This window comes from Oncorhynchus nerka, linkage group LG21 (genome assembly GCF_034236695.1).
Source record: "Oncorhynchus nerka isolate Pitt River linkage group LG21, Oner_Uvic_2.0, whole genome shotgun sequence".
Taxonomy (NCBI): domain Eukaryota; kingdom Metazoa; phylum Chordata; class Actinopteri; order Salmoniformes; family Salmonidae; genus Oncorhynchus; species Oncorhynchus nerka.
In genome coordinates, this window is record NC_088416.1 from 6,770,676 (window position 1) to 6,783,532 (window position 12,857).

Sequence of the window (12,857 nt, forward strand, 5' to 3'; positions counted from 1 at the left end):
TTATTAGCTAAGCAATAAGTGGTAAATGCAATTTTCGTATATACGGGCTCTCTGTCACACCTTGCAGGGCAAACAGAGAACTGACTTGTTCCTGATAAAGATATTATAATATACTCTGACAGAAGTAGTTCCTGCTTCTGAGCCGGCCTGTCACAGAGTAGAGACTGGGCGTGGTTTAAACTCACTCAGCCTATCGTTGATTGTTGGCGCACGAGCTGGTCCCAGCCCCGGGCGCTCCTGTTGATAGATGTAACTGTTGCTGTGTAGAATATCTATGCGCTCATACCCTAGATACCGTTATCTGGTTCCTGTTATTGCTAAGTTTGAGTTCTAACAAAAGACAGTGTTTAACTGCCTACGTTCTGTACGTGTCTCCCACAACTCATGATAGCTGCCTACACCTCAAGGCCAGCCACAGCCTTTCTGCTAGTCACACCATATGTTGCTTTTAACATACAGACACCCTCATTATGGGCCAAGCAAATTTTCAATCTTCACACACTGCATCCGGGAGAACCATGTCGTACGTCATTGCAACCAAAATATTTCTCGTAACACTGTCAAAGCTTGTGGCACATTGTAGTTATTAGCCATCTTCTGCTACCAATGTTAACCCGAAATGACACAACGACAAGGTTCCAGTTTAATAAAGTTTACTATATCGTATGAACACTATCAAAGGTCGCCATTACACAAGGCAAGGTCCATCAACTACCAGACTTCCTGCACATGCGCTCTCTTGAATGAGTGATAGCCCCTTAATAACAGAAATATTGGGATACTTAAAACATGAACTTAACACCATGGACCGATATAATGAATTTCGTCCCGAACCTGCCTGCAAGGGCCACTCTGTGCAGGTAGGTGTCGGAATCCTCGGGCATGTCGTAGTTGAAGACGATGTTGACGCGCTCAATGTTCCATCCCTCGGCCAAACAGGTTGGTGGCCACCAGGATCCGCCTTTGGAAGTCCTTGAACTGCTGGTACCGGGAAAGCCTGGGGGAGGAAGGGGGGCACCCATAGATTTAGAATGTTGTCTGAGAGAAAGTTCTTGTTAAGTCGATCTGGATAACAGCTTCTGCTACATGACTGTTATAGAAAATGTGCAAGTAAATGAGATTCTCAATTTGATTGTGCAACTCCTCATTCCTCTCCTTTTGAAAAAAAGTCAACCGTAACTGAGGAGAGGAGGAAATGTGCTTGTATGAAATTAGACTTCATTCACACATAATGCAGATGACATTTACAGGGGTGGAATCCCAAATTAAAATGTGTAAAGTAGTAAAAGACATTTAGCTAGACATTGTATGGATAAAAACGATATGCTACTTACGGTTTTAAATATGTGCATGTGTTACGGCAGATTTCCCCCTCTTCCTCTGAAAAGGTGTAACAAGGATCGGACCAATACGCAGCATGGTAAGTGTCCATGGTTTTTTATGTGAAAAACTGAACATGAACACATATACAAAATAACAAAGTGAACTGGCAACGAAACAGTCCCGTGTGGCACAGACACAGGACACAATCACCCACAAAATACCCAAAGAATATGGCTGCCTAAATATGGTTCCCAAACAGAGACAACGATAGACAGCTGCCTCTAATTGAGAACCAATCTAGGCAACCATAGTCATACAATTTACCTAGAAAGGAAACAGCCCCATAAACGTACAAAACCCCTAGACAAGGGTAAACACATAAATCCCCCATGTCACATCCTGACGTAACCAAAATAATAAAGAAAACAAAGATAACTAAGGCCAGGGCATGACAGCATGCTTCTCAGAGTAAACAGCTGATTGAAAGGGGAGGGGTAGATCTCAACTTCAGCAAAGGACACTTATGCTTCCTCAGCAGGAGGAGAGGACACAGTTTTCCTACTAACAAATTGACACTCCTCAACCACTTATCGGTTTACTGATAAGAGGACGGAAAAGTTGAGGACATTCTTTTGTCCAAATCAGAATTTCCCAATGAAAGCAAAGACCCAATCCCAAATCTACCCCTAAACCCTATGCACTTAATAATATCTGAGATGACATGAGGTGTAAGCAATATCCTAATATTGCTTATACCAATCAAAACTGCTCAGATTTTAACAAGTGCATAGACTGTAGGGTTTAGCCAGTGATTTTTTCCTCTCCATCAGAACCCACCTCCCCTCCTGGGCCATGCCCCTGTGGATGGCGATTGCAGGGAAGTTCTGCTCCACCAGCAGCTGAGACAGAGCCACACAGCGCTGAACAGACTTCACAATGATCACCACATTCAGACAGGGGAGAAAATGGCAGTGAGACACCGAAGACAAACATGGGGCACAAAACCCATGCTGCATCTGATATGGCACCCTGGCCAAATAAATGTACACTCTGAAGACAAAAAACACAGGGCATAAAACTCACAGGCAGAAACTTTGTCGGTGCATAGACTTAGTTCACTTGAATGAGTAAAATTGTATTTAAAAACGTGACTTTCAAATCCATGGACAAAATACATTCAACTCACTCAGATTAAAACTAAAATAAATTACGTTTTAGCATTCAATTCTCTGAAAAGACCTCTGTCCGTACCTGGTTGAACTCGAGCAGGTCGAAGAGCTTGCGGTTCTTCTCGCTATCCTTCAGCTTGCAGTAGTACTGCTGCAGAGGGTCAACTCTGGCCACTTTTGAGACAGACAGTCACGAGCAGGCAAAGCTTAGATGTGCTAGACTGGAACTTTTTACATGAATATTAAGCCATATCCAAAATCCCTTGAAAAAAAAGGGGGGCAATCAGCAGTTTCTACATCAATTTTTAGACATGAGCTTAGTTCAACTTTCGTACCCCACCAGAACCCAAAATACAAGCTGGTTTCATTCCAATGCTTGTAAACAAAGTAAATGCAAAAATAAACTATATAGTCTCAAAACATGGTCAAAAAGATCATTCTGATATCATTGACGGTCAGTCCTTGCATATAGCTCTACGAATTTCAGAGTGGTTAAATTTCTCCAGACCTATCCCTCCAAAACAGGGGCGAGGAAGATGATTAATTAATGTTTATACTGCCGATTGCCTCTTCAAAGTGCAATTTAGGGAGATGGGTTCATCTCTGTGTGTGTAAAACTGAAAAGTTTCAGAACATGTACATAACCATGGGTTATGAGAACCCTTCAACGTACATCCTGCATGAACTTGCGGCAGACAGGACGGATGTCTTTGCTTAGGGTGGTGCTGAACATCATGCACTGCTTCTCGTGGGGTGTGAGCCTGAAGATGTCCTGAACATCACGCCTCATGTCTGAGGAGAGACAATAGGAAAATAATATGGCCGTCACAAAAAAGTAAACCCACTCAGCCTGAAATCCGAGGACTACATAAAATGTAAATACTTCCTTACGTTTTGGCTAAATCCTTACTTAAGTCACACCATCTATCACATTCTGTTCCAAGATCCACTACTACTTAGTAGGACAGTGTATTAGAAGTGCATTCTAAGTGGTATGCTAGTAGGTACATTGGAACACGTTTTCAATTGACCTTTCCTCTGTGACGTTTCAACTTACTCCTTGCTCCCGTCACTCACATCTGGCATCAGCCCCCCTGTCCTACTGTGGTCTGAATTTGCATCTTGTCACACTCGTCCAGGACAAAGTGCTTCACGTTCTTCAGGTTGAGGGTCTTGTTGCGGATGAGGGCCAGGATGCGGCCGGGCGTTCTCACCACAATGTGGGGGCAGTTCTTCGTCAGCGCGTCCCTCGTCCTTCTTGATGGACACGGCTGCCTTGATGATAGGCATGTACTTGGAGAAACGCTCATACTCTTTGCTGATTTGGAAGGCCAGTTCTCGTGAGTGGCACATCACCAGCACAGACACCTGGTAGACAGAGAGAGAGGTAGGGGAGGATGTTTAATACAGAACTCTCTGAATAGCAGAGAAACAAAAAGCACACAAGATTATCCAATAGGATAGAACAGCAGTGTAAACAGTGAGATTTAAAGGAGAACAAATTCAGACTGCAATTGGCCCAGCGTCATTAGGGTTTGGCCGGGGTAGGCCGTCATTGTAAATAAGAATGTATTCTTAACCGACTTGCCTAGTCCAAATAAAGGTTAAATAAAGTTGGCGATTAGACACTTTCTTATGCAAGTATCCCCAGATACACATTAAGCCTATTCCTAAACTACAAAGCACTCAATGGATTCTCCATCGAAAGCTATTTTTAGTACAGGAGGATGTAACAGCAATTCAGTTGCTGCTTCCACAATGTCATTATTCAACCATTCACCTGCCCGTCCACAGGCTCAATCTGCTGCAGGGTGGCCAGTACAAACACAGCAGTCTTGCCCATACCAGACATGGTCTGGTACAGGATGTCCATGCCCAGGATGGCCTGTGGGATGCACTCATGTTGGACTGAAAGACAGAAACGTAACTAGGTAAGTTAGTTAAGAACAAATTCTTATTTACAATGACGGCCTACCAAGAGGCCTCCTGCGGGGATTGGGGCCTGGTATTTAACATAAAAAATATATATAGGACAAAACACACATCACTACATAAAGAGAGACTTAAGAAACATAGCAAGGCATCAACACATGACAACACAGCATGGTAGCAGCACAAAACATTGTACAAACATTGGGCACAGACAAAAGCACAAAGGGCAAGAAGGGTAGACAACACATCACACTGACAGTTGTGGCTGCTTTGTAAGAGTGTCCATGATTGAGTCGTTGAATGAAGAGATTGAGATACAACTGTACAGTCACTTGGGGCAGAAAACTGAAGAGAGGAGCAACCCAGGGATGTTTGCGCTTTGGGGACCTTTAACAGAATGTTACTGGCAGAACAGGTGTTGTACATGGAGTATGAGGGCTGCAGTAGATATCTCAGGTAGGGGAGGGGGAGTGAGGCCTAAGAGGGTTTTATAAATAAGCATCAACCAGTGGGTCTTGCGACAGGTATACAGAGATGACCAGTTTAAGTATGATGTGATGCTTGAAGGGGCATACATGTATAACTCATAGTCGGAGTCCCAAATGACACCCTATATATTGTGGATTACTTTCGACCAGGGCCCAGTCACACACAGCGCTAGTTTTGAACAAAGCCCTATGGGCCCAGCTCAATAGTAGTACACTATGTCAGGAATAGGGTGCCATTTGACACAGACAGAATGGACAAAGTCAAAAACAGTCCTTGGTTGAAGGTGGGAAGTGCCTGTGAGGCTCACCTTCAGAGGGATGTTCAAAGCCACAGTCGACAATGGCGCGGAGCAGCTCTAGTTTGAGCAGGAAGTTTCGGAAGGCGGAGCTGTGGATGGAGACGTAAGAGCCCTTTACCTCCTTCTTGCCCGGAGGTGTGGCGGGCTCCGGGGCAACCTGAGGCTCCTCATCCTCTTCATAGTCCAACAGCTCGTTGTCAACGTCGTTCTCTGCCATTCTAGAGAAGGGGTACTTGCATTAGTTGAAGCTAGGAAAGACTGGAGACTAGTTTGGGGGTGGGCACTGTATCAACAATACAGTAAATTCAGAAGGTTAATTGAAATGCCAATTCAATAATCTATGTACAATTCCTCACCATCTAACCTTAGTTATATTACATGATGATTCCAATTCTTGTAATTTCACTTTCTGAATTGAATCCTAGTGAAACATCACCGTCTAGCACAGGGTTTTCCATATTCGGTCCTTGGGACTCCAAGGGTTGCACGTTTCCCCCCCAACATTACACAGCTGACTTAATCAAAGCTTGACGCTTATTTGATTCAGCTGTGTAGTGCTACGGCAAAACCCAAAACCCCCTGAGGTCCCTCGGACCGTGTTGGGGAAACACTCGTCTAATGTATATTCCTACATAGCATTAGCTAGCTGCTAATAATGCTAGTAGCAGGCCGCACGCACACCGCCAAAGCTGGACACTACGCAAAAAGGGAAGCGAATACATTTGGCACATAATCATTACAATTTCCCTAGCTAAAAACAAGTATTGGACCAGCAACCACCCTGCAACTCAGTTTACAGTAGTTAGACAGTTGCACGATTCAATCAAGTTGAACAAGGAATCATGCCTCACTCTCCGCACAAACAATGGCAGCCGCCTCCTCATTCAAACTGTGTGACAGCAAAGTGCTATAAAGGGAAATAGGTTCCAAATGCAAGGTGAATATTCAGAAATAACGTTGGCTCAAATTAATAACGAGCAAGACATTTCTAAGGTCTAACTTGACCTAAAATGTAATTCTCGGAACCAACCTGCGACACACTGTTAGCAGAAGTTAACTACTAACTGACACGACCGTGCTAGTACTAGCGTTAGCTTGACGCAATGCTAAATGTGTTAGTTAGCTAGCCAGATTGCACAAGGTTTTCGCAAAGATTTTAACAAAAATATACTCGAACATGGCTGCTATTTGTGAGCATTATGGAAAGAAAAATATGTTTCTTATTTACAATTGATGCAGATATTGAAAATTACTCAATACTGCACATTTTTTATGTAATTAAAATCGGCTTCGAGTATCACTGCTAGCTAGGTTCACAGGGGCAGTCTAGAAGCACTGTGCTCGTGTATTCGTGGCCACTATTGGTCCATAAAGGCAATCTCACCAAACCGACCTGAAAACGAACCGTCTAATTGAATGCCGATCTTGATTTTCAATATCTGCATCAAATGCCGATCGGGATTTCGCACGCTGCCCTAAACTAAATTGTAGGCATAATTTCTTGTTTGACAACACTGGTATGAAAAAAGTACACTGATAACCTTATTCAGCAATAATGTAAACATTTATGATTTCTGTAAATTATAGCTACATTTACATTACATTTAAGTCATTTAGCAGACGCTCTTATCCAGAGCGACTTACAAATTGGTGCATTCACCTTATGAACTCCAGTGGAACAGTAGTGCATCTAAATCTTTTCAGGGGGGGGGGTGAGAGGGATTACTTTATCCTATCCTAGGTATTCCTTAAAGAGGTGGGGTTTCAGGTGTCTCCGGAAGGTGGTGATTGACTCCGCTGTCCTGGCGTCGTGAGGGAGTTTGTTCCACCATTGGGGGGCCAGAGCAGCGAACAGTTTTGACTGGGCTGAGCGGGAACTGTACTTCCTCAGTGGTAGGGAGGCGAGCAGGCCAGAGGTGGATGAACGCAGTGCCCTTGTTTGGGTGTAGGGCCTGATCAGAGCCTGGAGGTACTGAGGTGCCGTTCCCCTCACAGCTCCGTAGGCAAGCACCATGGTCTTGTAGCGGATGCGAGCTTCAACTGGAAGCCAGTGGAGGGAGCGGAGGAGCGGGGTGACGTGAGAGAACTTGGGAAGGTTGAACACCAGACGGGCTGCGGCGTTCTGGATGAGTTGTAGGGGTTTAATGGCACAGGCAGGGAGCCCAGCCAACAGCGAGTTGCAGTAATCCAGACGGGAGATGACAAGTGCCTGGATTAGGACCTGCGCCGCTTCCTGTGTGAGGCAGGGTCGTACTCTGCGGATGTTGTAGAGCATGAACCTACAGGAACGGGCCACCGCCTTGATGTTAGTTGAGAACGACAGGGTGTTGTCCAGGATCACGCCAAGGTTCTTAGCGCTCTGGGAGGAGGACACAATGGAGTTGTCAACCGTGATGGCGAGATCATGGAACGGGCAGTCCTTCCCCGGGAGGAAGAGCAGTTCCGTCTTGCCGAGGTTCAGCTTGAGGTGGTGATCCGTCATCCACACGGATATGTCTGCCAGACATGCAGAGATTCGATTCGCCACCTGGTCATCAGAAGGGGGAAAGGAGAAGATTAATTGTGTGTCGTCTGCATAGCAATGATAGGAGAGACCATGTGAGGTTATGACAGAGCCAAGTGACTTGGTGTATAGCGAGAATAGGAGAGGGCCTAGAACAGAGCCCTGGGGGACACCAGTGGTGAGAGCACGTGGTGTGGAGACGGATTCTCGCCACGCCACCTGGTAGGAGCGACCTGTCAGGTAGGACGCAATCCAAGCGTGGGCCGCGCCGGAGATGCCCAACTCGGAGAGGGTGGAGAGGAGGATCTGATGGTTCACAGTATCGAAGGCAGCCGATAGGTCTAGAAGGATGAGAGCAGAGGAGAGAGAGTTAGCTTTAGCAGTGCGGAGCGCCTCCGTGATACAGAGAAGAGCAGTCTCAGTTGAATGACTAGTCTTGAAACCTGACTGATTTGGATCAAGAAGGTCATTCTGGGAGAGATAGCGGGAGAGCTGGCCAAGGACGGCACGTTCAAGAGTTTTGGAGAGAAAAGAAAGAAGGGATACTGGTCTGTAGTTGTTGACATCGGAGGGATCGAGTGTAGGTTTTTTCAGAAGGGGTGCAACTCTCGCTCTCTTGAAGACGGAAGGGACGTAGCCAGCGGTCAGGGATGAGTTGATGAGCGAGGTGAGGTAAGGGAGGAGGTCTCCGGAAATGGTCTGGAGAAGAGAGGAGGGGATAGGGTCAAGCGGGCAGGTTGTAGGGCGGCCGGCCGTCACAAGACGCGAGATTTCATCTGGAGAGAGAGGGGAGAAAGAGGTCAGAGCACAGGGTAGGGCAGTGTGAGCAGAACCAGCGGTGTCGTTTGACTTAGCAAACGAGGATCGGATGTCGTCGACCTTCTTTTCAAAATGGTTGACGAAGTCATCTGCAGAGAGGGAGGAGGGGGGGGGAGGGGGAGGAGGATTCAGGAGGGAGGAGAAGGTTGCAAAGAGCTTCCTAGGGTTAGAGGCAGATGCTTGGAATTTAGAGTGGTAGAAAGTGGCTTTAGCAGCAGAGAGAGAAGAGGAAAATGTAGAGAGGAGGGAGTGAAAGGATGTCAGGTCCGCAGGGAGGCGAGTTTTCCTCCATTTCCGCTCGGCTGCCCGGAGCCCTGTTCTGCTACGTGTGACTAGGTTTCCTCATCCAGAAAAAAATCTGAATTTAGATTAGATTTCAATCGATTAGATTATTAGTCGGTCGGAGATGTAATTGTAGGGTACAGTGAAATTCTTAAGATCTGAACTCCAACAGTGCAGGTCAAAAAGATAAGTGAATGAAGTGAATGAAACAATAATACGAATATGTGTAACCGGTGCTATACTGCACCGCTGTAACTCTACGTTGTGTGTGGTTGATTGAGACTAGACGTGGACTTTGGAGACCTGGTAGTTTTAATCAAGCAGAACTCACTCTCTGCATCCTGCATCTGCATCCAAAAGGAAATAAAACATTTGTAGAGCACATGTGTTCTGAGAATCGTCGCCTCTTTCTCTCTCAGTGCATCAAAATTATTTTCGAATACAAACATTAATAGTCTCTCCTTATTATACATAACATATTTTACAAAGATAAAACCACATACCTGCATCCAAAAGGAAATAAAACATTTGTAGAGCACATATGTTCCGCGAATCGTGGCCTCTTTCTACAGTAGATACACAATAGGAGGGACTGGGATCATTCGAGGAGCTAGCCATCGTTCACACATACAATAAATAGCCTGCTAATACCTTAGCTAGCTATTAACCACATGTTGAATTCAGAATGTTGATATCATCCTAAAAAGTACAATTACAAGTGCATCTTAACAATACCATCCACTTATGAGTAACCTCCAAATACACATCATTATTCATGAACAAAACACTGTGTGTATGACTTTGTACTGAAAAAAATCAAACTTTTCTAAAGACATAAAAACGTGACTACCTCTCTCAGGATACAAAATTATTTGAGCATGCAGGGCAAAACGTAAGAACACACTCCACTTCAGCCAGGATGCAGGCATGCATAATAACAAATCAACACGACATATTAATATATGAACCTGGTGAAATTCACATAGTACTTTAACAACTGTTACATATGCATACTATATACATATTTATTTACAACATTTACAAACCAACAGCCTGCATTCATCCAGTTTGTATACATTATGATAGATATGTGACATGAAGCTATATTGGGCAAAGGCGTAACAATGACTGTCTTGGACAAATAGACATTTGATCATATCAGCTTACTACATCTGTCTTCCCTCACCAAACCCATCAATGATTTGATTTATTTGACTATAATATATCAGTTATGGCCAACAGAGGGCAACATTTATCCATATAATACGATAAAACCTCATTGAACCTAAATTAATTGAGTTACATTGTAAACATTTTTCAGATATCGTATGTGATCAGAAAAAATGCATTAATTTCCCGGAGTGGTCGCTCTGTGCTTTTGTAGTTGACGTCATAATGTACGATGAGATATAGAAGCCTATGACGTAAACGAACTCAAGAAAATGTTCAGTGCGCTACTTTTGCCTCAGTTGAGTTGATGCTTTGCAAAGGACAGTCATCCTCATGTTCAAATAAATCACTTTGAGTGGACAAAGAAGACATTCTGTGTGAGTACAGCATAACTGGCCAAGATGTTGTAAAAAAAATGTTTGAAATGTATTTGTTTATTTTAAAAAATGTCAGGTCCAATCTGAAGGGTTCCTGAAAGCACAATGGATAGAAATCATAAACCGTTGAGAAAAATGATTCTAAAAGTAAGTCTCATAAGTGATAAAAAAATGTTTGTTCATTCTGGGGCTATCCCTCTTGATATGTAATGAGGCTATCTTCTTGGTAGTATAACCTATATAATGTAAAAACAGATTGATATGATTTATAGTTGGAAAAGTGGGCATAATTAATTCAGGGCTAAGGTTAAATGTATTTCCTTATGTTCATATACCCCAGGCTGGGACCCTCCAAGCTAGTGCTGGAGAGCAGGTCCTCCAGACAGACATCACTGACCATGATGGACTAAGGCTGCCAGCCCTGGTAGACTGCCCCCTAAAGGTAAGAAAACATCTTATAGTTCTGTTGCAAAACGTCTGGTTGTAACGGAGACCAGTTGGATGCAATCTAGTAATATGACGTGTTGAAAACCAGTTTACAACGCGATAATAAAGCCATTAAGACACATGGACCACCTACTAAACTCAGCAAAAAAAGAAACGTCCCTTTTTCAGAACCATGTATTTTAAAGATAATTCGTAAAAATCCAAATATCTTCACAGATCTTCATTGTGAAGGGTTTTAACACTGTTTCCCATGCTTGTTCAATGAACCGTAAACAATTTATGAACATGCACCTGTGGAACGGTCGTTAAGACACTAACAGCTTACAGACGGTAGGCAATTAAGGTCACAGTTGTGAAATCTTAGGACACTAAAGAGGCCTTTCTACTGACTCTGAAAAACACCAAAAGAAAGATGCCCAGGGTCCCTACTCATCTGCATGAACGTGCCTTAGGCATGCATCACACCTGCAGGACAAGTACAGGATGGCAACAACAACTGCCCGAGTTACACCAGGAACGCACAATCCCTCCATCAGTGCTCAGACTGTCCGCAATAGGCTGAGAGAGACTGGACTGAGGGCTTGTAGGCCTGTTGTAAGGCAGCTCCTCACCAGACATCGGCACAACATCACCTATAGGCACAAACCCAACCGTCGCTGGACCACACAGGACTGGCAAAAAGTGCTCTTTACTGACAAGTCGCGGTTTTGTCTCACTAGAGGTAATGGTCGGATTTGCGTTTATCGTCGAAAGGAATGAGCATTACACCGAGGCCTGTACTCTGGAGCAGGATCGATTTGGAGGTGGAGGGTCCGTCAAGGTCTGGGGGCGGTGTGTCACAGCATCATCGGACTGAGCTTGTTGTCATTGCAGGCAATCTCAACGCTGTGCGTTAAAGGGAAGACTGCCTCCTCCCTCATGTGGTACCCTTCCTCCAGGCTCATCGTGACATGACCCTCCAGCATGACAATGCCACCAGCCATACTGCTCGTTCTGTGCGTGATTTCCTGCAAGACAGGAATGTCAGTGTTCTGCCATGGCCAGCGAACAGCCCGGATTTCAATCCCATTGAGTATGTCTGGGACCTGTTGGATCGGAGGGTGAGGGCTAGGGCCATTCCCCCCAGAAATGTGCAGGAACTTGCAGGTGCCTTGGTGGAAGAGTGGGATAACATTTTCTTATTTAATTTTTAAGAGTGGGTTAACATCTCACAGCAAGAACTGCCAAATTTAGTGCAGCCCATGAGGAGGAGATGCACTGCAGTACTTAATGCAGCTGGTGGCCACACCAGTTACTGACTGTTACTTTTGATTTTGACCCTTCCTTTGTTCAGGGACACATTATTCTATTTCTGTTACTCACATGTCTGTGGAACTTGTTCAGTTTATGTCTCAGTTGTTGAATCTTGTTATGTTCATACAAATATTTACACATGTTAAGTTTGCTGAAAATAAACGCAGTTGACAGTGAGAGGACGTTTCTTTTTTTGCTGAGTTTAGTTAGAACTAATAGTTTTGGAATTCAGATTTTAATTCTGATTGTAATTCTAAGGTTATGGTTTATAGCTGGAAAAGTGGGCATAATAATGGAGGGCTTAAGTTCTATGTATTTCCTTATGTTCCTATACCCCAGGTTGGGACCCTCCAAGCTAGTGCTAGAGAGCAAGTGCTCCAGACAGATGTCCATTCGGCTGGCCATGATGGACTAAGCCTGCCAGCCCTGGTAGACTGCCTCCAGGATAGCCCTCGAAAGGCAGATGTCCATTCCGCTGGCCATGATGGACTAAGCCTGCCAGCCCTGGTAGACTGCCTCCAGGATAGCCCTCGAAAGGCAGATGTCCATTCCGCTGGCCATGATGGACTAAGCCTGCCAGCCCTGGTAGACTGCCTCCAGGATAGCCCTCGAAAGGTAAGAAACATCTTTTAGTTCTGTTGCAAAACATCTGGTTGTCACGGAGGCCAGTTGGTTGCAATCTAGTAATACGACGGGTTGAAAACCAGTTTACAACGCGATAATAACGCCATTAAGACACATGGACCACCTACTAG

The 12,857-nt window shown here is 44.6% G+C and overlaps 2 pseudogenes; both read right to left on the bottom strand.

Moving 5' to 3' along the window:
- The window catches only part of LOC135563486 (ATP-dependent RNA helicase DDX39A-like), an 18,960-nt pseudogene continuing 6,103 nt past the window's right edge, over window positions 1–12,857 (bottom strand).
- Window positions 11,646–12,857, bottom strand: part of LOC135563487 (ATP-dependent RNA helicase DDX39A-like) — a 27,873-nt pseudogene continuing 26,661 nt past the window's right edge.